The sequence below is a fragment of the Castor canadensis genome, chromosome 2 (assembly GCF_047511655.1).
Source record: "Castor canadensis chromosome 2, mCasCan1.hap1v2, whole genome shotgun sequence".
NCBI lineage: Eukaryota > Metazoa > Chordata > Mammalia > Rodentia > Castoridae > Castor > Castor canadensis.
The window spans coordinates 123776700-123802133 of NC_133387.1; the positions used below are offsets into that span (position 1 = coordinate 123776700).

General features: G+C 35.0%; 1 pseudogene; it reads right to left on the minus strand.

Moving 5' to 3' along the window:
* Nucleotides 1-11195: 11195 nt before the first annotated feature.
* Nucleotides 11196-23508, minus strand: LOC109703048 (olfactory receptor 4K14-like; annotated as a pseudogene).
* Between the last annotated feature and the right edge of the window lie 1926 nt (nucleotides 23509-25434).

Here is a 25434-nt window from a genome sequence, read left to right on the forward strand (position 1 = left end):
TGAAGAAATAGATAAATAAACTGAATAGAGCCTTTTCAAAGGAAGAAGTCCAAATGGCTAAAAACATATGAAAAAATGCTCACCATCCTTGACTGTAAAGGAAATGTAAATCAAAACCATGTGAAGATTCCACCTCACTCCTGTTAGAACAGCTACCATCAAGAACACAAGCAATAATGAATGTTGGTGAGGATTCAGGGAAAAAGGAACCTCATGCACTGCTGGTGGGATGTAAATTAGTACAATCACTATGGAAAACAGTATGGACACTCCTCAAAAACTAGAAGTAGAACTGCCATATGATCCAATAATATCTCTCCTTGGGATACATCCAAAGGAATGTAAGTCAGGTTATAATAAAGGCACCTGCACATCCATGTGTATTACAGCATTATTCCCAATAGCTAAGCTATGGAAACAGCCAAGATGCCCCCCAACTGAAGAATGGATTAAGAAAATGTGTTATTTACATACAATGGAATTTTATGTAATTTTAAAGAAGAAGGGAATTTTGTTATTTGCAGGTAAATGGATAGAACTGGAAAACATCACTTTAAGTGAATATAGCCAGACTCAGAAGCCAAAAGCTGCATGTTTTCTCTCATATGTGGAGCATAGACCTAATACAAATATAGCAGTATTATGAAAAATGGTCACACTAAGGTAAGGTTATATATGAGAGGGGTTAGGGTAAATGAAAGAAAGTAAGAAGATGAATATGGTTGATACACTGTCTATACAAAGATGAATAAAGAATTCTTAAATATGCTGAAACTACCATAATAAAGTGACTAAGGTAGAATTAAGGAATATGGGAGATGAACTAATTAGGGTTATTATGAATGTACATGGAAATATCACAAGAAAACTCACTGTGGAGCTACCTTTATCAAAAATGAGCAAAAGTATACTTTTTTCTTTTTTCTCTTCTTTTTTTCTTCTACAAAAATTGAAGAATATCATGGTGGAACAGGTCCTGCCTGCTGTGTTGTGTGGGTTTGATGCCAGTGACACTAGAGAGGTGGCAGATTAAGGTGGTAGGAGAGTGAATATGGTGCCAAAAATGTGTACACAGGTATGAAAATGCAAAAATGATACTTGATACTATTTCAGGAATTGAGGGAGGGAGGGATAAAGGAGAGTGGTGGAGGTGGTGAATCTAAGTATGATATATTTGATGCATTGTCAGAACTGTGGTAAATGCTACAATGTACCACACCCAGGACAATATAAAAAACACTGCTAGATAGGAGGTAGTGTTCTACAACACAGTAGGGTAAAAACAATATAAAATTTATTTTTATTCAGTTTTTATTATTGTTGTGCCAGGGGTATATTGTGACATTTACAAAAGCTCTTACAATATATCCTAATTGAATTCACCCCTCCACCTTTCTCTTTCATCCCCTACCCCATTCCTGGAATGTATAATTAATTTTTATTGTAACATTTTTTTTTGCAGTAGTGGGGTTTGAACTCAGAGCTTCATGTTTGCTAGGCAGGTGCTTTACCACTTGAATCATTCTTCCAGCACTTACTGTAGCATTTCCATATATGCTTACAATGTACCTTGTTAGGTTCATTCTTACCATCATTCTCCCTAATCCCCCTACCTGCTCTTAAAATGATTTGGACATGTTTCAATGTTCTTTCAATTTTTAAAATTGTAACTACAAGTCAGGTCTCCCAATACATGGAATGATATATGTATGAGGAGATGGAAATCCCAGTTGTTTTGACTAGACTATGGTGCAATGTATGCATGTTCAAATCCTTGTATTACACTTCAAAAATATGCACAAATATTATGCATCAATTGAGAAAGACAAAATGCCATCTTATCTTTTGTATTTTAAACTGCACTTAATCCAAGTTCTTTTTTTGGATACTTTTCCACCAGTTCTTGTTACCAATGTTCTTCTATCCCCAGGCAATGATACCAAGCTGCCGAAGACCCACAGACCCTTCTTACCTTGTGGTATTTGTTCATGTTGCTTTTTTTGTTTGGAAAAACTCACAATCTTTGCTCAATTTCAGTGTTCTACTCAGTTCATCACTGCCATTGAAAGACTTACCTGAAATGCTTCCTCTGTGAACAGATATTATGATTTATTTCTCTAGTTTTTCATTTACTAATTTTTATTAGATTGACCTCTTTACATGTCTGTTCTCCCACGAGACAGTAAGCTTCTTGAGAACAGATTGTCCTTGTTTATCTTTGTATCTTTAGTGCTCTATGGAGTTTATGGTTTCCTGTAGCCACTCATTAAATATTTGTTGAATTAAACTGTGCTTTGGGGACACCAACTTGAGACTACAATATTATGATGTAAATACCACATACTGATATGCTCAGTTGCCTGATCTCTAAGAACCCTGTGTTAATTACATAACTGTGCATTTGTCTTGCATATCAACAAATGTCACAAATTTCCTTTGCACACTTGTCTCTGTCTGTCTCCCCTCCACACACACACAGGAAGGTAACATGAGCAACTCTGGTTAAAGTTCCAGATTTGTTTTCCTACTTTAAATGTATGCTCCACCAATGGTTTGAGTAAAGATTAAGTGGGAAATGTACTGTTGACATAGATAATAAATATAGATATTTTCTCTTTCTTAATTTATATTTACTTAGTCTTAATTTTTTTTTTACTACTTCTATTCTTCTGGATCATTACAGGCTTCTCAGGATTTAACATTTTCCTTTAAAGCTGTTATTACAGAAAATTAACCTTTGGATGGTTCTGTTCAAATTAAAACTAACATTTATAAAATCTTTATTGGTACAGTCATTGGTGCTTACACTTTACATCATTGTTAATTAAAATTGTAATGGACAAATGGGTCACAAACATTTCTCCCCTGTAGATTTTTGTGACTTCTGTTTTATTTTATTCTATTGTGTTTTCCCATTTGCCACAATGATGTCAATAATTAGAGAAACAAGCAAAGCAACAGTTTGCTCTGTCAACTTTAAAGTCATGTGAGGAGACTATGGATATTCTTAATGTAGAATGTGAAATGCAGAGTTAGGTTTAAAAATGTAATGTTTTCACTCCATTTTTATTCCTGTTGTTTTTACCTAATTATAATTTGCTTGTTATTTCCCTTCACGACCAACAATATTCTTAGTAGAAGAAACAAATGGTAAGTAGCAGAGAGAGCTGCCAACCCCAAGTGACCCATTAACTACTTTTCCATTAGTTACCTTGGCAAAACCAACACAGTTCTAAAAGGCAATTCCCATAACAGACTGATTTCTGGCTGGAATACCTGGTCTCTGAAGTTCACCTTGGTCACTACCCAAGCACAATTAGTGCTGTTAATTAACTACTTCACCATAGCAGTATTCTGTGTGACTCTTTACACAGGGGGCTTTATGCAACAAACAGAAATTTTCTGAGCTGTTCTCACCCCTGGAGATGCAGTTACCTAAACCCTGTAGTTGGAGGACCAGCTTTCTCTTATTCGCTGTGTTTGTGATAACAATGAGAGCACTGATTACCTTGTGATGGTAATTGGATGTTGGCTCCAGACAAGGGCATTATAGGCTAGAAGCTTTGTGCTGCTGCCTTTTCACTAAGATTAGATCTTTATTTTATTTATTTAAGTTGCAAAATAAAACACAATACAGAATATAGCACAAAAAATCATTTTTATAAAGTCAGCACCTTTGTAATTAGTACCTTGTAATATAGAATTTGTGAGCCATCCACCACATGATCTCCTGTGTCTCTTCAATCTCAACCACCCTTTTCCTTAAAAGTAACTATAATCATGATTGCTACATAAAGACTTCCTTGAGTTTTTGCAGCGTTATCTTTCAAATGTGCATTCGAAGATACTACAACTCAATCTTGCTTATTTTTTTGATTTGACATGATTTTGGAATTTATTTGAACATACAGGGTTCCTTTCATTGATTTTTTAATGGTTGGATAATATTCCATTGTTTATAGATACACCACATTTTGCTGATCCATTATTCTGTTGATAGACATTTGAAGAATTTCCAGTAGTTTTGCTATTGTGAAGTCTGTGGCTTTTGTTTGAGTACCTCTTTTCATTCTTTTGGTTATATACCTAGGCTTGGAATTACTCAGTCATATGCTAACTCCAACATGTTTAGAAACTGTTCAAGTGTTTTTGGAGTGGCCATATCACTTTACATTTCCATTTCTTGCACTTGTTTATCCACTGATCTGTTGATGGACACTTTAAGGGTACACCACCAACCAACAAGGGCCACTCTGAATAACAAGCCATTAACATATTTGGGGACATTCCAGATCCAAACTTTAACACATGATTTTGATTATAATTGTTGAAGATTTATTCTATGACTGATTGATTAACTTTTACTGTGCTGCTGAGGATGAAATGAACTTGTTGGATGCAATGTTCTGTAGAAATATATTAGGTTCCTTTAGTCTAGAGTGTATTTTATTTATTTATTTGAGTGTAATTTAACTACACTATTAATTATGTTAATTTTCTGCTGAATGATCTATTGCTGAAATTTGGTTGTTAAATTCTCTACCATAATGCACTAGAGTTGATCTCTCATGTTAGATGTATTAATATTTGATTTATATATTTGGCTACTGCTGTATTGGAGTTAGAATACTCTCCTGTTGCTGAACTAACTTCTGTTTTCTGATGGGGCAGGAAGGAATCTCAATGTAGTTTTGATTTGTTGAAAATTTGTCATGTATTTGTTGGCCATTTGTATTTCTTCTTTTGAAAAGGTTCAGTTCAGATCACTTGCCCATCCATTGATTGGATTATTTGTTCTTTCAAGTTTAATTTTTTGGCAGCACTAGAGATTAAAGTCAGGGCCTCACACTTGCTAGGCAAACTCTCTATCACTTGAGTCACATTCCACACCTTTTTGCTTTAGTTATTTTTCAGATAGGGTCTTGCTCTTTTGTCCTGGATCAGACTGATCCTCCTATCCATGCTTTGCTCATAGCTGGGATTCCAGATGTGAGCCACCACTCCTGGCTTTGGTGCTTAATTTTTGAGTTCTTTATATATTCTGGTTATTAATCCTCTGTTGGATGAATAGATGGCAAATATTTTCTCCTATTCTTAGGCTGCATCTTCATTCTGGTTATTATTTCTTTTATATTACAAAAACATTTAAACTTAATATAGTCCTATTTATCAACTATTGCTATTATTTCTTGAGCTATTAGAGTTCTATTCAGAAAGTAATCACCCATGCCTATATATTGAAATATTATCCCTATTTTTCTCTAGTTATTTCAAATTTTCAGGTCTTACATTAAGGTCTTGGATTAATTTTGAGTTGATATTTATAAAGAATGAGAAGTAGGATGCAGTTTTCATATTTTCAAATGGATAACCAATTTTCCACCCACTATTTGTAAAAGATACAGTCTTTTCTCCAATTTATGCTTTTGATACCATTGTCAAAAATCAGATGTCTCTAACTGTGGCTCTGTAGGTTTGTTTCTGGGTCCTTTATTCTATTTCTTTTGATCTGTGTGTCTGTTTTTGTGCCAGTACCATGCTAGGTTTTATGATACCTCCAGCATTTGTTGAGATTTCATTACTCAATGTTACTTTGGCTATTCAGGTCTTGTTCCCTTCCATATGAATGCTGAGCTGAATGTTAATTCTGAAGCTTTTGAGTGGAATATTTTGTAGATGTCTATTAAGTCCATTTAATCTATAGTAACATTTAAGTCTGGTGTCTCCTTGTTAATTTTTTGTCTAGGTAACATCTATTTGTTAGAATGGGGAATTGAAATCACCAACTATCATTTTGTGGAGGTCTGTCTGGTTCTTTTTATCCAGTATTTTTTAATGAAATTGGGTGCACTTTCTTTTGGTGGATATATATTTCCCCTTTTCAAGTTCTCTTGATGGATTTTTCCATTTATCAATATGAAGTGATCTTTTTTATTTTATTTTTTATTATTGCTGTGCTGAATGGGTGAACATTGTACATTTATAAAGGTTCTTACAATGTATCGAATATATCATATGAAGTGATTATTTTTGTTTTTTTGTTTTGAAGTCTTCTTTGCTCAGTATGAGGATGGCTACCCTGCTTCCTTTTAAGTTTCATTGTCTTGGAATATTTTCCCCATCCTTTCACTTTCAGGCTGTGATTGTCTTTGCCAGTGAGGCACATCTCAGCAGGAAGAATATAGTTGAGCCTTATTTTTTCTTAAATGTAACCTCCCATTCTATATCTATCAGTTCACTAGTGGAGATCATTAACATTCAGAGGTATTATTGGAAGGTATGTAGTAATTCCTGTCATTTTGCTGGTTTTTTTTCTTTCCATTTTTTTCATTTTGCTGTTTTTGTGATGTCAGATTCTTCCCCAATCCTCACTTGCTTATCTGCTCTTCTATGAGACTTATTCTTTTCCATAGTACGTTTCTCTTTCCATTATATGTGTAGGATTCCTTTAAGTGTCTTCTGCAGTGCTGCCTGAGTTGTCATGAATTCTTTTATTTTGTGTTTACTATGGAAGGGCTTTACTTATCTTTTGATTTTGAAGGATAACTTTGCTGGATAAAGTAATCTAGGTTGATATTTATTTTCTTTCAGTCTTAAAGCACTACCTCCCATGTCCTACTGATGTTAAAGTTTTTGTTAAGAAATGTGCTACTAATAAAGGAAATGCAAATTAAAACCACACTAAGATTCCACCTCACCCCTGTTAGAATAGCCATCATCAGCAACACCACCAACAACAGGTGTTGGCGAGGATGCGGGGGAAAAAGGAACCCTCTTACACTGTTGGTGGGAATGTAGACTAGTACAACCACTCTGGAAAAAAATTTGGAGGCTACTTAAAAAGCTAGACATCGATCTACCATTTGATCCAGCAATACCACTCTTGGGGATATACCCAAAAGACTGTTACTCCAGAGGCACCTGCACATCCATGTTTATTGCGGCACTATTCACAATAGCCAAGTTATGGAAACAGCCAAGATGCCCCACAACCAACGAATGGATTAAGAAAATGTGGTATCTATACACAATGGAATTTTATGCAGCCATGAAGAAGAACGAAATGTTATCATTCGCTGGTAAATGGATGGAATTGGAGAACATCATTCTGAGTGAGGTTAGCCTGGCCCAAAAGACCAAAAATCATATGTTCTCCCTCATATGTGGACATTAGATCAAGGGCAAACACAACAAGGGGATTGGACTATGAGCACATGATAAAAGCGAGAGCACACAAGGGAGGGGTGAGGATAGGTAAGACACCTAAAAAACTAGCTAGCATTTGTTGCCCTTAACGCAGAGAAACTAAAGCAGATACCTTAAAGCAACTGAGGCCAATAGGAAAAGGGGAACAGGTACTAGAGAAAAGGTGAGATCAAAAAGAATTAACCTAGAAGGTAACACCCACGCACAGGAAATCAATGTGAGTCAATGCCCTGTATAGCTATCCTTATCTCAACCAGCAAAACCCCTTGTTCCTTCCTATTATTGCTTATACTCTCTCTACAACAAAATTAGAGATAAGGGCAAAATAGTTTCTGCTGGGTATTGAGGGGGGGAGCAGGAGGGGGTGGAGTGGGTGGTAAGGGAGGGGGTGGGGGCAGGGGGGAGAAATGAACCAATCCTTGTATGCACATATGAATAATAAAAGAAAAATGAAAAAAAAAAAGAAATGTGCTACTATTGTGGTGAGTTTGCCTTAATATATGCCTTGGTAATTCTCTTTTGAAGTTTTAAGTATTCTTTTATTATATACTTAATACTTTAACCTTCATGTGACATGGGAAGGTTATTTTTTATTCATGTCTGTTTGTGGTTCTAAAAACCTCCTATACCTGGTGAAACTATCTTTCTGAAGAGTTGAGAAATTTTATGTTTCTTTAGCTTGTACCTCCTTTTTCTTCTATGCTCATGATTCATAAATTTGGTCTATTTGTGATGTTCTGGATGTCTTATATATTCTGTTAGTACTTCCTTATTTTTCTTCATTATTTTCTGAATGTTTTAATTAATCTACTATGTGTTCAGCCTTGACAATGTGTCATCCATTTAATCCAGTTTATTGGTGAGAAATTCAACTGAAAAATTTTTTTAAACTTGACTTATTGAGCATTACTTTTCTAAAATTTCAAAATCTCTATTGATTTCTGCTTTCTTATCCTACACTGTCTTGTTTATTTAATTTAGATGTTTATTTATATTCCCTGTGAACTCATTCAGGTTTTGATTTGTGTCCTTTCTAAATTATTGATCACTCTTCTAATCATTCTTTTGAATTCTTTCTCCAGAATTATATTTACTTTGCTATCAGTAGAGTCAGGTACTGTACAGCTGTGAACTTTTGAAGGACTTACACTGACTTGTCCTTTCATATTTGTTGTGTTTTGCATGTCTGGGACCAAATCATTGGCTGGAAGTTTAATATATCTCATTTTTCTTTGAAAGCAATCAGGTTGTAACATGGTTCATGTAGTTTCTCACGAGCAAATAAGAGACATCTGATGTGTTAATTATATTGGGCACAATCCACGTCACCACTCAGAGAGACGAAAACTATCTGTAATAGCAACCACAACTAATAGAGAAAACAGCTGCAGAATTACAGTAATAACCAACTAAAACAATTACCACTGCAACACTAAGGGCATTATATGAAAAAAGAGCAAAAATAATACTGTGTGATCAAAGAAAACATTAGTCAATAAGATGGGAATGAAGAGAATAAAAACACTAATATTAGAAAAAAGAGAAAGTTGAGAGAGAAAAGTAAATAGAAGGGGTGAGTAAGATAGTTGGAGATTGAGAGAAAATAAAAAGGAAGAAAGACTCCAACCACCACCACCAAAAAACAAAAATCAAGAAAAAAATTAAAAGGGGAGAGAATGAAGGGACAAAAGACAGAGAAAACTGTTCTAACTGAAGGAAGAAAGAACAAAATGAGGGAAGAAGAAAGAAAAGGAAGGAAGAAGAGAGGATTAAATATTAAATATCAAAATCTGGGTTTGGTGGGTCTTGCCTCCAATTTCGGCACTCAGGATTCTGAGGCAAGCCTGGGCTCCATGGTCAGAGCCTATCTCAAAAAAGAAAAGAGGACAGGACAAAAGTAGACAAAGAAATTAGATATTAAAAGGAGAAGAAATGAGAGAGAAAATCCAAATAAGAGAAAAAAGGGAAATTATGTAATTTTTAAATATTTATACACAAATATTTAAACCAATATGTCTGATGAAAAATCCTATAGAGCACAAACAAAAAATATCACACCAAAATTGAGAGAATAAAATTAAAATTGAAAATATTTATGTGGTGCTGGGGTTTGAACTCAAGGCCTATACCTTCAGCTACTCCACCAGCCCTTATTTGTTATGGTTTTTTTTGGATAGGCTCTTACAAACTATTTTCTTGGGTTGGCCTTGAACCATGATCCCCCGATCTCTACCTCCTGAGTAGGTAGGATTTTATGCATGAGTCACTGGCACCTGGCAATTTCTTTTGTAAAAGGACAGGTTTCTAGTACTTTATTCTGGCCAATCTTGGGTCTTCAGTGAAAGGTCTTGACCTGTACTCACTAAGTCTTTCTGTGGCCACTTTGGCTATGCACCACCTGGTCTTCACTATCTGCCTTTTGTGTTTCTCCTTTGTGGTATTATTTTAGTAAACCAGAGGGTATGGATTATAGGAAGAACCAACAATAACTATTCTGGGCTTCTCTGCAGCTCAGGACCTGGTGGGGTAGACTGAAAACTTTCTGCTGGCCAGTCTTTGTCTCTGGCAGCTCTGGTTAGGAGTTCTGTGTGCTCCACCCTCTGTGTCTCTGACATTCCACAACTTACCTCCTCCAGGCCATCACTTGCAATGACTTGTTTCTCCCTCATGGAGCTCTAACAGCTTTGTGATTGACTGCAACAAATGGGAAGTGACTTCTTTCTCCTCTGTGACTCTGACAAGTTTCCCACCATTTAGAGCTCTCTGCATCCTTGACTCAAATTTTTCCCCATTGCAAAACCAGCTGTCCTGATGAGCACTCATTGGATTAGTACATGACCCTTTTTGGGAATTCCTGGAGATAGGAAAATGTAGCGATCTTTGTCTTTTAAAGCTGCAGATCCAGGTAGAAATTTTTCAAATTGCCTTCCTGTTATTACACTGTGACAAAATGCCAGGGAGAAGACAGAATTTATCTAGTTCCAGTGTGCTGTGCAGATTGCAGAACTCTTGTATGGTTAGTCTGAAATTCTAGTCATTACTGAGACCAGTGTTAACCCTTTCCTGAATCTCTCATTATTTCTTTATTCTCTACCCTCTGCTGTGGCAATGGGTTCTGCCTGCTGGAGCTCTCTTTCTCTCCTTTTGCTCTACTCTCTAAATTCTCTGGTATGTTTTTATATATAAGACTTACAAATGTGTGTTTTCCGATGCTCTTATTCTTTCACCTCACTTCCTGGCCTCTGCTGCTGCACCCAACATGTTCTGTTTGTTGAGGTATCTTTCTATCCCCAGTTCTACTCCTCAAATTCTATATTTAAAAATAAGGTTCTATCAGTTCACTACTGACTTCAGTTCCTTTATGCCATCAAAGGGTATTTGTTCTCTTGCTGTTCCTGCTCTATTTCTCAGACTAGTGACTCTTAATGACTAGTCTACCATCACCCTATCTCTTCTATTCCTTTTAATTGTAGAATTTAATCCTTTTATATTTAAGATAGTTAAAATAGGGAAAGTCTTCCAACAGAGATTTTTAACATTTTTCTTGTTTTATTAAAGTTTATGATAAACTCCTCACCCTTCTTCTCCTCATCCTCCTCCTTCTCTGCTTCCCTCCCCTCCCTTTCCTTCTCCTCCTCCTTCTTTTTCTCTCTTCTTTTCTTTATTTCCCTCTCTATCTTCCTTCCTTTCTTTTTTTCCATTCTCCCTTTCTGTCTCACAGTTTTCTTTTGTGATTTGTTTACTCTTAATAGTGCTTTTTGGATCCTTGCTTATTATTTTTGATTTGTCTATTACAGTTTTTTTTTTGCTCTGTGGTTATCATGAGGATTGCAAATCCTTTTTTGATTTAGCAATCCATCTAGAAATGATAACATTAGATGATCTTTAAAATAAGTAAAGCATGAAAAACAGAAAATATATGATTGAAAACAACATTTGTACTCCATTCCTCCTCACATTTGATATTTTTCATTTTGGCAAAATCTTTATTAATAGAGAACCTGCAGGAGAATAAACCAAGTTTAATCATTAATCCTTTTGTCACATTCAATCTGCAAAAAGTGTTTAATAAACTTCTCTTGAATAACTTGCCAGACACTATGTTAGACTCTAATGATTTTTATGACTCATTATACATTTTTCTACATTGACATTAATATTATATTTTAAAGGGCTAATGTGCATATTTTTAAAAGTTTTTAGTTTTTCACACTGAAAAATTATAATAATTAAAATGGTTTATACTCCATGGCTGTAACATTAGGACTTTCTGATTTATTTGCTTAATTACTCTTATCTATGAGTTTTGCACTTCTCTATATCTTAGTCTTTCTCTTCTTTCTTCTGTCTCTTCCTTTAGTTTGAAAAACTTCTTGCAACATTTCTTAGACAAGTCTAGAGGACATAGGTTCTCTTCATTTTCGTTTGGGAATATATGTATCTCTTACATTTCTAAGTGAAAAGTATGAGGTAGTGCACTCAGCATGGTGCATAATCACTTCAATGTGGAATTAAACTCTGCTTTCATTTTATTGATTTTTTTTGGATCTACCTTTATTAGGGATATTGGTTGGTAATTTTATTTTCTTGTATGGTTTGTGACATGTCAGTATCTGGACCTCAGAGAACAAAGTTGGAATCATCACCTCCTCTTTAGCTGTGGCCCTGAGTAACAGTGATGTGTAGACATTCTGCTGAGTAGAAATGGAGATAATAACATTTGGTTGGAAATACGTTTGGTTGTTCAATTTCTTTGGCTAGAATCAAGCTGCATCTCTACTAATTCAGGAACAGTTGCTGACTGTTTGGTTAGAATCAAGCTGCATCTGTACTAATTCAGGAACAGTTGCTGACTGTTTGGTTAGATGCTCAAGTTAGAGATTGAATAGGATTGGGAGATGTGAGACAAAGAAGCATGTAAAGAATGCTGGTGATACACTGCTCAGTATGGAAAAAGATTGTGAACATAAAGGTATCTAATTTGAATTCTGGCCAAATGCATCCACTATACAGGATGCTTTAATAATTAGGTTGGACAAATGAAATCTTTGTTTTAGCCCAGACCCAGCCACTCAATTATTTCTTGAGCAATAAGTTCTTATACAAAATGATTAATGTATGAAGTCATACATTGTTACACAACAAAATTACAAAGTGTGATCTTGCTATTGAAATGGATATGCTTCTTTAATTCTGAGCCCCTAATTTGGCCAATGTGCTGGGGAACCTGCCAGGGATTAGTAGCAGATTGAATATAATGGGGTCCCTCTACCATGTAGGAAGTAAAATCCTGTCTCAGATGAGTGAACACGTATTCTTGATAGTCTTTTTCCTCTTTACCATAATCCCTCAGTTTATACTACCCTCATGCCTTATGCAAGGCTTTATTCACCATCCTGACATTATTTATCCATACTCAATTTATTTAGATTTAAGAATTTATCAAATGTAATGTAGTGATGGTCTCATGACCATGGAGTTCATCAATCTGAACACATGCATGATCACCCATTAATAGATGGTCTAATAAAATGGGGAGATAACATATTGAAAACTGTTTTATATCTTTCATGGGAGACAAGCGTTAGGGTGAACAGTAAAAGGCAGCCATGTTAGGATCAGGCTTCCTTACCCTCACAGGTGGCCTACTGGAAACTTCCCACCAGACCCCAAAGAATGACAAAGGGACAGTTGTTATCCTTTATCTTTCGTGGGAGTTTCCACCAAGCCATCTGCGAGGGGAAGGGCTGTGATCCTAAAATGGCTACCCTATACTGCTCAGCCCAACAGCAATATCTTCATTTCCTGAATTTGTAAATGAAGATGCAGGAGGGAAGTAGCTCCCCTCACTTGTACTTTCTTATCTACTCACAAAAGTTTGGCTTTACATCCCTGCATCTTTGGGCTCTGTTGGATTGGAGGCCTTGGTTTATAAGGAAGAAATGTTTCCATGAGAAGAGACAGTATTTTCATTAAAATGGGAATCAAGATTGGCTATTAGATATTGGAATTTAGTCTATTGAATGTGTGTATTTGTAATTCTTTTATATTAGTGTATGTTAAGATAATTCTAATAAAACTAGTGGGAATTAAAGAGAACATGACTGATTAATTTGTAAATACTAACTTTGAATAGCAGGCAGAAAGCACATAAATATTTTAGTTTGGAGCATATAGCATTATGTTTTGTGATTGTCCAGTTTTTTATTAGCATTAACTAATTGTACAAAAGGGGTTTCATTCTGAGCATGTGGCATTTGGGTATTCTTCAGATGAGTCAATTTATAGAAGGATAGAAGGTATGGTTTTCATTCTGTACACTTCTTTCTAGATATTAAGAAAATTTAGAGAAAATCCTCAACATTCATTCTAAGGACATATAGAGATTTAAAGATACTCAGCATTGTGGGTAAGAACAGTGATTATAACTAAGTAGTTGTCTTTGCCTACCCCTGAGGAAGAACTGAGGTTAGGCCAAGAAGGAAATATTGGCTTTTCAATCCTTTACTGATATGTGTGCTGGTATGTGCTCAGGTATACGACTAGTCTGCATGATCAGAATCATCATAATTTACAATGAATGATCCAACAAGATGGTAAATTGTGACATTACCAACAGTAATTTTTTTATTTTATGAGCTTAATAAGGATGTTATGCATTTTATTTTTGGAATGACTTATACTTTAACTTTTTTTGGAACAAATATTTAACTCTTTCCTGTAGTGAAAGAGATAGTAAAGTTTATTGGGAAAGAAATAAACTTTGAAGAGACTGAAAGATGGTTGTCTCTAGAGTGAGAAGAGAATGAAGAAAAGTAATTAAATGTTTTAATGCATTGTGAAATGTCATTTTAAAAGGAACAGTCTTGGAATTAAATTGTTTTCTGAAGTCTTTAATTATAGAACATATATGCCTGTTTAACCTAAAGAAACTTAATGTTTATCTCTAAACTTATTTTGAGACAGGTTCTTTTCATGCAGCTGAGGATGTCCTGAAACTTATTGTGTAGTCCATGCTGGCCATGAACTTGTCAACCTCCTGTCTCTGCCTTCTAAGGCAGAAATTCTGGGATTACAAGCATGTACCACAAAGTCTGGTTTCTAAGTTTTCTTTAGTTATTCACAATTTGGGACAATAATAAAAGCATTTAAAGTAATAATATAGCTAACATGATGATATAGACTATGCATTCAAAAATGAGAAATGCATTATTCTTTATTTTATCATTTTGTTGCATTTTGTTCCCATATGAAGAGAGAAAATGTACATATGATCTCCTTTTAGAGACTTTTATTGGTCTTATAATAAATTTCAATCAATTTAATGGATTGAGGAAATAAAATAATTGGTATATATTTGATAACTTTCATACTAATTTGTTTTATTTTTATTTATTTATTTTTTGACAGCACTGGGGTTTGAACTCATGGCCTCACTCTTACTAGGCAGGCACTCTACTACTTGAGCCACTCTGCCATACTTAAGACTATTTTTAAATATCAAAAGTATATTAATTATTCTTCTACAAACAGATGTTAGAAGTATTTTAATGGAACAATTTGCCTGCATTGATTTCTCAAGAATACATTAAGTGTCTATTATGTATCGTCCATTGTATTAAGAAATACAATTCCAAAAATTAACCATCTAAGTCATGGTTACTGCCTTCAGGGAGGTTATATTTCAGAATTTTACAGAAATGGTAAATAATAATTTAGAGAATAAATTTTAGGACATGAGACTGAGATAACTAAGAAAAATAGCATTAGGTTTGATTTATTTATTCATTGAAATGCAACACAAAATAAAGACCCGGGTTATTCTGCATGTTGTTTATCACTTTCACTTCATCCCCTTAAATGTTTTTCTTCTGCCCTTCCCCTCCCACAGTTAGTGTTTTCGTAGATAGCTTGGATAATCAAAAATAATGATGCCTCCTTTTGAAAAAAAGTAAGTGAAAAATTTGTGGGGTTATGTCAAAAACATGAAGAATATTTTAAAATGGGAGTTTAGATAATGTTTTATGAGAAGTTACTAGGATGTTATCTACAGAGATGGATATAAGAGTGTGTTGAATTTCAGGTTATTGTTTAAATGACTAAAGACATACAAAACCAGATTGAATGAATAATTTCCTCATAGGGAGAGGTCATTCATATTTAAATTTTACGGAAATAATTCACAGTGTTTGGTTGGTTGAGTAGTAAATGTTAAATCCCCAGAATTAAGTTAAATCTATCCCTGTATATGTAGACTGGAACAAATCATACATACAAATGAAATTCCCTGATTTCAACTTATCTTATGAGGTCAGTGTGTTGTTAATTTGAAATATTTACAGTGAAGTACTTACCTGGGGACCAGGTTTTCCCTTGGAACCTATGTAATAGCTTATGAATCTTTTCATAGAATTTTTCATCTGTTTGTTTCTCAGTATATAAATGGCTATATTTAGGAGAAGTGTAAAAGCAAAATAAAACACAGCAGGAAATTTGTCCAACCAAGTGATATTGAATGGAAACACATAGATAAAAATGAAGGTCCAAAGAAGAGCAACACCACCCTGATGTGGGCAGGGGAGGTAGACAGTGCCTTAGATGCATCAGTTTTAGAGATTTGTTGAACAGTGAGGAGAATATATGTGTAGGATATCAGCAACAGAATAAAGCAGGTTACACCAACAACCCCACATTCAGCATCCATTAAAAGGTGCAAATTATGGGAATACATGCAGGCCAGCTTGATTATCTGTGGTATGTCACAGAAGATACCAGTGGTATCTCCCAGGGGCCACAGAAAGGCAGATGCACAATCACAACCAGATGATTCATGGCATGCACAAAGCCAATGGTCCTGGAAATCAACACCAGCTTTATGTACTGTTTCAGGCTTATAATGCTAGAGTACTGAAGTGGTTTGCAAATGGCCATGTAATGATCATATGCCATTACCACCAGAAGTACCATCCCACCTGCAGCAATGAAATAAGCAAAGAAGATCTTGGACATACAGCCTCCAAAGGAAATAGTCTTGTTGTCCTTGAGAAAGTCTGTGATCATCTTAGGTGTGCTCACTGAGGAAAGCCACATGTCAACAAAGGACAAGTTGGCCAACAAGAAGTACATGGAGTGGAGATGAGAGTCAATGATGATTAAGGTCATGATGACAATATTTCCAGATCCAATGATCAGACAAAGCAGCAGAAGTATCATGAAGAGTAAGACCAGAATGTTCTGTGAGTGGTCAATGTTGAATGATTTCCTCCATCCATTTTATACAACATGTCCTCTGAAATAACCTAGAGAGAAGGACAGATTACAAATGAGCGCAATGAGAAAGAATACCACCTGTAGAATTTGACTTTCACATTGAAATTTAACATCTATGTCTGAAACTGAAAAGTATAAAGTATATAATAAATTTATATACTTAAAAACTATAAACTGTGCAAATCTTAGCCACATATAAATGAACTTGTGCTCCAAAGTGAAAGCTAACACGTCAAGATTAACTTTTCAAGAAATAGAGTATGAGAGGGAATTTTATGCAAATAATTTCTTAGGATATTACTTTCATAAGAGGGGCATGAGTAATGCAGCTGAAAGGTAAGAAAAATGTTACTTCACCAGGATGTTAGCTTCTGCCCATTAGTACAGAAAAAAATCTGAGTGTGGCATCAAGAATCATCACACTACATAACAAAGATTAAGTTATAAAATTGGAAAATGGTAGCAAATTGAATTGATTTTTCAATACAAATGATATAATCATACCATTTCTTTGTATTATGCTTAATAATTTTTTCAATCCTTGGTAGAAACGCTTCTAAAAGACATTATAAAATTACAATTTTAGCTTAAACCTCTAAAATAAATTTTGGGACTTTATGAGAGTTAAATTTTTTGGAATGATCACTGAGCTGTAAAATCAGCACGTAGTTTATCATTAATTAAAATATGTTTTAGAATTTATTTATTAAATTAAATTTTCTGATTAGCAAAAAAGATCATTGTAGAGCCATGTAGGTAGTATTAAACAAAGATGAATGCTACTGAAAGTTAGATTCAAGCTTAATGAACTCTGAAATTTCCATTAAATTTAAGACTGTCATTAGAAAGTATTCATCTTCAAATATGTTAATAGATATTAAGAAATTCTAAATTTCGAGCTAAAACAATCTTCTGACCATGAAAGGTGCAAAGGTTTATATTCATCAACTATTTGTCAGTCTATCTATCTATCTATCTATCTATCTATCTATCTATCTATCTATCTATCATCATCTACCATCTTTCAACTTACTCTTCTTCTATAGTCTTTATGTTACTTACACACACAATCAAACAACATACTTGACTGTTAATGCTGAGTGAGTTTGAAATTAGACCTCAGGGAACACCGGTTATACACCTCTAAAACAATGATGTTGCTGATATTGATCTCTAAGTAAACTGACAATTCTCAAGCCGGATGGTGGACTCATCTTCTTTCATCCTTTGAAATCTCTAGGGTGGGGCTGAGGTGAACAGGTGAATAATAAAGACCACCATACCTTGAGCACTGTCCACTTCCCTTTCTCTGAGGACACATAGCATTGACTAAGGACAAAACCAGAAAATCCTCCTGAAGAAATCTGGTAACACATAAATATTTGCCATGGAGAAGGACATAAAACATAAGCATCTGACAAATTGCAAATAAACATATTTTCTAAGACAGACTAATTCAATTTCTGCTGAAAATACACTGATATGAAATACAATAGATTTGTGTACCTTGAAAAATTTGAGTAATCTGACTTTTTTTCTCAAAACTTAAATTTCTTATCAACACACCAATTTCCATGATGAATTTTCACAAACCAGTTTTGCTCCTGCTAGGATAATTTACATAAATGGTAGTGATATTATCTCAAGTGTGTTTTAGAGAGGACTTTGCTAAAAGGTGAGTAGGTACATTCTTAGGAAACAATTGACCAATAATAATCATATGACCTTAAAAAAATCAGTTTTTGGAGTTATTATTATTCACATATTGATAGAATAGTTACAGTACTATTTAATATTGACCAATAATTAACAGAGTTAGTGGACTAACTGCCGATTTAAAGTCACTCACAGCTGAGTGAACTCTCACTCCAGTGCTTGGATTATGACCTTATACTAACAATATTTCTGTTTCCATTTCCTTAATAATAAAAAGTGTGCACTTGATTTAATAGAAATGTGGTGAAAACTTAAAAGAAAACAAGCTTCCCTCATACTCAGTACAGTGTAACAACTATTAGTTGCTTCTCCTATTGATTGATTGATTACAGTACTAGGGATTAAACCAAAGACATTGTGTTTGCAGCAAGCACTGTACTACTTGAGCCATGCTCCAGGCCTTTTGTTTTTAGTTCTTGAGATAGGGTCTTGCTACCTGTGTCTGGCCTGGCCTTGAGCTCAAGATCCTCCTCCCTCCATGCCCAGAATAGCTGGGATCACCACCATGTTCTATTGTGCCCAGCTATTCTCCATTCCTTACAGTGGATCTTGAAGCAGTATTTTTCCCACAGCTATGGGCAGCAATTGTATTGTCCATGTGAACTTTCTCTGTAGGTGAAATATGTATTAACACCTTTCCTTAAAGTACCTGCTAACATTTCCTCTAAGTTGCTGTGTGCCTAAACAGGAAGTACTTGGTGTACAAATGCAAAGGCCATCTCAGACATGCCACCTCCTTTCCAGGAACATAACAGCAGTTCCACTCTTAACTTCTCTTGCTTGGAGGGGTTACTAATATTTCAGAGACCTAGAGTCAATAGCAGATTCTATCAAAGCATTTTTGGAATTCTTACCTTTAAATTAGGGACAATTTTCACAGAAGGGAAAGTGTTAGCTTTGGAATTAATGCAATTAAAAAGTTAGGGAAATGAATTATTTTTAGGAGTACTGAAAAACAACAGAGTTCATTCCTTCCCCTTCCATTAAGAGTGTCTCTATAAAAGTGATAAACTCTATGATATTCTCAATATTGGTGTTTTGTGAGATTATGCTAGGATTTACACAGCTCAATAGATTCCTAGAGATACATACTGTTGATGTACACAGTGTGTTCAAATAAGTTTTGAGCTTTCCTTTGTTCTCATGTTGTGAATTTCAATCCTATTTCTATAGTAACCACATTTTACATGTCTCATTAGACTTGTAACCTTTATTACTTACCTCTCTATGGTAAATATTATATTATTATCTTATACTATGCACCCCTTAATGCAACAACTTGTTGGCCCTTTTGAACATGGATGGCTGGCTTCTTCTCACATTGATTAAGAAGAAAAGAATTGATTTTCTGACAGAAGTCTGACAATGTGTCTGAGACTGTGTATTTTGGTGGCTTGTGCACTGTTGTGAAGCCCATAGAAATTCCAGTAGGAATAAGAGAACAGGAAAGAAATCCATGAATCATCTTCTGAAAATGTCAGAAGATAAAGAAGCATCCTCAACTTCATGCATGCTGCACAGAAATATTTTAAGAGTTGTCTTTTTCTTTCTTTTTTTAATAGGACTCAGAGTTTTATTTATTTATTTATTTATTATTCATTTATTCACATCTGCATACATTGTTTGGGTCATTTCTCCTCCCAACCTCCTGCCCCGACCCACTCACCTCCAAACCCCTCACTTCCAGGTAGAACCTGTTTTGCCCTTATCACTAATTTTGTTGAAGAGAAGACATAAACATAATAAGAAAGACAAAGTGTTTTTACTAATTGAGTTAAAGATAGCTATACAGAGAGATTCCTAGCATTTCTTCCATGCACAAATGTGTTACAACCCAAGTTGATTCATCTCTAACTGATCTTTACACTGGTTCCTGATCCCATCTCGTGTTGACCTCTGTCACTTTAAGGTTTCTGTATTAGTTCTTCTGGAGTGGGGACATCAAACGCTTTCATGTTTTGGGTTTTCTACCTATCCCCATACCACCTGTATGTGCTTTCCCCTTGTCATGTGACCCAAGTCCAACAACATTGCTGTATTTTCCCTAGATCTAAAGTCCACATATGAGGTAGAACATATGATTTTTGGTCTTCTGAGTCTGGCTAACCTCATTCAGGATTATGTTTCCCAGTTCCATCCATTTATTTGTGAATGATAAAATTTCATTTTTCTTCATGGGTGAGTAAAATTCCATTGTGTATAAATACTACATTTTCTTGATCCATTCATCAGTAGTGGGGCATCTTGGTTGTTTCAATATCTTGGCTATTGTGAATAGCACTGCAATAAGCGGGTGTGCAGATGCCTTTGGAATAACCTGTGTTGTATTCCTTTGGGTATGTCCCCAGGAGTGGGATTACTGGATCATATGACAGGTCTATGTTTAGATTTGTAAGAAACCTCCAAATTTTTTTCCACAGTGGTTGTACCAGCTTGTATTCCCACCAGCAGTGTACAAAGGTTCCTTTTTCCCCACATCCTCGCCAACACCTCTTGTTGGTAGTGCTTTTAATGATGGCTATTCTAACGGGGTGAGGTGGCATCTTAGTGTGGTTTTGATTTGCATTTCCTTTATGGCCATAGATGGTGAGCATTTTTTCATGTGTTTTTTGGCCATTTGAATTTCTTCTTTTGAGAAAGTTCTGTTTAGTTCAGTTGCCCATTTCTTTATTAGATCATTGATTTTGGGAGAGTTTAGTTTGTTAAGTTCCCTGTATATTCTGATTATCAGTACTTTGATTTATAGTGGCAAATATGTTCTCCCACTCTGTGGGTGGTCCTTCAGTTTAGAGAAAATTTCTTTTGTTGTGCAGAAGCTTTTTAATTTTATGAAGTCCCATTTGACCATTCTTTCTCTTAGTTGCTGGGCTGCTGGTGTTCTATTGAGGAAGTTCTTGCCTATACCCATTAATTCCAGAGTGTTTCCTACTCAATCCTGTACTAACTTCAGAGTTTTGGGTCTGATATTAAGGTCCTTGATCCATTTTGTGTTGATACTCGTACAGAGTGATAGACAAGGATGTAGCTTTGGTTTCTTACAGATAGGTAATCACTTTTTCCAGCAATATTTGTTGAAGAGGCTGTCTTTTCTCCATCGTATATTTTTGGCACCTTGTCAAAAGTGAGGTGGGTATAGTTGTGTGGATTCATATCTGGGTCCTCTATTCTGTTCCACTGGTCTTCATGTCTGTTTTTGTGCAAGTACCATGCTGTTTTTATTGCTATTGCTTTGTAATATACTTTGAAGTCTGGTATTGTGATACCTCCAGCATTGCTCTTTTTGCTGAGTATTGCTTGGATATTCGTGGTCTCTTGTGTTTCCAAGTGAAGTGTAGTGTAAATTTTTCAATCTCTGTGATGAAAGTCATTGGGATTTTGATGGGAATTGCATTAAACATGTAGATTGGTTTTGGTAGTATAGCCATTTTTGCTATGTTGAGTCTACCAACCCATGAGCACGGGAGCTCTTTCCCCTCTGTAGTCTTCCACACTCTCTTTCTTCAGGGGTTTGTAGTTCTCCTTGTAGAGGTCCTTCACTTTTTTTTGTTAAGTTTGCTCCTAGGTATTTGATATTTTGGGGGCTATTGTAAATAGAGTTGTTTGCATATATTCCTTCTTAGTTTGTTCATTGTTGGTGTATAGAAAAGCTAATGATTTTTGTTTGATTTTGTATCCTGTCACCTTGCTATATTTATTTATGGTGTCTAAGAGTTTTTGGGTAGATTTTTTTGGGTCTTTAAGGTATAGGATCATGTTGTCTGCAAATAGGGATATTTTGACAGTTTCTTTACCTATTTGTATTCCTTTTATTTTTCTTCTTGCTTAATTGCTGTGGTTAGGAATTCCAATATTCTGTTGAATAGGAGTGGGGATTTCCCCTGATTTTAGGGGAAATGGTTTCAGTTTTTCACCATTAAGTCTGATGTTGGCTGTAGGTTTGTCATATATAAACTTTATAATGTTGAGTTACATTCCTTCTATTCTAGTTTTCTTAGAGCTTTTATGATGATGTGGTGTTGGATCTTGTCAAATGTTTATTCTACATCTATTGAGATGATCAAGTGGTTTTTGTCTTTGTTTCCATTGATGTGCTATATTACATTTATAGATTTTCCTAAGTTGAACCACCCCTGCATCCATGGGATGATGCTGACTAGGTCATGGTGGATGATCTTTCTGATGTGTTGTTGGATTCAGTTTGCCATTATTTTATTGGGGACTTTTGCATCAATATTCATTATGGAGCATGTCCTGTAGCTCTCCTTTTTGGATGTGTTTGTCTGGTTTTGGGATGAGAGTAATACTGGCTTCATAAAATAAGTTAGGCTCTGTTCCTTCACTTTCTATTTCATGGAACAGTTTAAGGAGGGTTGGTATTAGTTCTTTAAAAGTCTGATAGAACTCAGCAGTGGATACATCAGGTCCTGGACTTTTCTTTTTTGGGAGACTCTTAATTGCTGGTTCAATTTTGTTTTTTGTTATAGATCTAGTCAGGTGATTAATATCCTCTTGTATCAGTTTTTGCTGGTCATAAATATCTAGAAATCTGTCAATTTCTTCAAAATTTTCAAATTTATTAGAGTATAGTCTCTCGAAGTAGTCTCTGATGAAGTCCTGGATTTCTGTGGTGTTTGTTATCTCTCCTTTTGTATTTCTGATTTTACTGGTTTGGGTTTTTTCTCTCCTAATTTTAATCAGGGGTTTGTCAATCTTATTTATTTTTTTTAAAGAAACAGATTTTTGTTTCATTGATTCTTTGTATGGTTTTTTTTGTTTGTTTGTTTCTATTTCATTGATTTCAGCCCTTATTTTAATTATTTCTTTCCTTCTTGGTTTGGGATTTGCTTGTTCTTGTTTTTCTAGGAGTTTTAGCTGTAGTATTAGATCATTGATTGAGATCTTTCTGTCCTTTTAATATATGCACTCATGGCTATAAACTTTCCTCTTAGGACTGCCTTTGCTGTGTCCCACAGGTTCCAGTAGGTCATGTTTTCATTTTCATTAACTTCCAAGAACCTTTTAATTTCCACTTTTATTTCATCAATGACCCATTGATCATTAAGCAATGTGTTGTCCAGCTTCCAATTGTTTGCATGTTTTTTGCTGCTGTTTTTGTTGTTGATTTCTAGCTTTAATGCATGTGGTCAGATAGAATGCATGGTATTATTTCTATTTTCTTATATTTGCTGAGGCTTGCTTTGTGCCCTAAGATATGATCAATTTTGGAGAAGGTTCCATGGGCTGCTGAGAAGAAAGTATATTGTGCAGAAGTTCAATGAAATATTCTGTAGACATAGTTAGGTCCATTTGATCCATGGTGTGATTTAGTTCTAGGATTTCTTTATTGATTTTTTATTTAGATGACCTATCTATTGGTGATGGGTGGATATTAAGGTCTCCCACTACCACTGTGTTGGAATTTATGTATGCTTTTAGGTCCTTCAGAGTATATTTGATGAAATTAGGTGCGTTGATGTTTGGGGCATATATGTTGATAATTGTTGTTTCCTTTTGGTGTATTTCCCCTTTTATTAGTATGGAGGTTCCTTCTTTATCTTGTTTGATCAATGCAAGTTTGAGGTCTACTTTGTTTGAAATAAGTATTGCTACCCCTGCCTGTTTTTGGGTTCCATTGGCTTGGTAAATCTTCGTCCAGTCTTTCACCCTAAGCCAGTGTTTGTTTTTGTGAATGAGATGGGTCTTTTGTAAACAAAAGATTGTTTAATCTTCCTTTTTAATCCAGTTTGCCAAATGGCATCTTTTGGTGGGGGACTTGAGTTCACTGACATTCATTGTTAATATTGAAAGGTATATGGTGATCCCTGTCATTTAGTTGTTTTGTTGTTTAAGAGCTTGATTGTGTGCATCTTAATCAATGTTACTCTCTACTTTCTTCCCTTTTCTTCTCCTATGGTTAGATATTGCCTGCCCTTTCATGATTTTGTTTGCTTTCACTTTTTCTGTGCAGAATTCCTTGGAGAATCTTTTGCAGTGGTGGCTTGGTGATCATATATTGTTTTAGTTTCTTCTTGTCATGGAAGACTTTTATTGCTCCATCTATTATGAATAAGAGTTTTGATTAGTAGAGTATCCTAGGATTGAAGTTATTTTCATTCAGTGCCCAGAAGATCTTACTCCATGCTCTTTTTGCTTTTAAGGTTTCCATTGATAAATCTGCTGTGAGTTTGACGTGTTTATCTTTGTATGTTATTCATCTTTTCTCTCATACAGCCTTCCATATTCTTTCTCTATTCTCTATACTTGTTGTTTTAATGACAATATGTCGTGGGGTAGTTCTATTTTGGTCAGGTGTTTGGTGTTCTGGAGGCTTCCTGTACCTGAATGGGCATAGTTTTCTTTAGATTTGGGAAATTTTCTGTTATTATTTTGTTGACTATATTACACATTCCTTTTGCTTGCACCTCTTCTCCTTCTTCAATGTCCATGATTCTCAGGTTTGGTCTTTTGATGGCGTCAGTGAGTTCTTGCATTTTCTTTTCATAGGACTTGAGTTGTTTAAATAATAGTTCTTCAATTTTTTCTTTAATTTCCATTTCATCTTCAAGTTCTGAGATTCTGTCTTCTGTTTATTCTATTTTGTTGGAATGGCCTTCCATTTTGTTTTGTATTTCTGTTTCATTCTTTTTTTTCTGATGTTTTCCATATCATGTGTCACTTCCCTTTTAATATTGTCAATTTTCATCCTTAATTCATTTATCTCCCTATTTGTGGTGTTCTCGGTTTCACTTTGATATTTATTTAGGTCTGCTATGATTTCATTTGTTTGTTGTATTTTCTCATACTCTTTATTTTTGTTATCTTGGAATTTCTGTGTGCCTGCTGTACATTTTGGTTGACCATGTCTAATAACATCTCTATGAAATTCTGATTGATTACTTGCAGGATTGCTTCTTTTGGGGTGTTCTTTTGGGCTTTGTTGCGTTCCGTGGCATAGTTTTTCTTTGTTTTTGTTTGGTTTTTTTTTTTTTTTTTTTGGTGTCTTGATCTGGGTATCCATTTTCTTCATTTCCCTCTGAATTCTGTACTAATTTATTTTGAGGGAGGAGAATTGTTTCCATCTCTTTTTTGTCTTCCCATAATTCCACTGGGTACTGTTTCTGTTCCTGGACTATGTGTAATTTAGCATTAGCTGAGTTACAATATTAAAACTAACAAAACCAAGAAAAATGGAGAAAAAAGAGAAAGAGAAAAAAAAAGAAAAAAAGTGGAGAATCAAGAAAA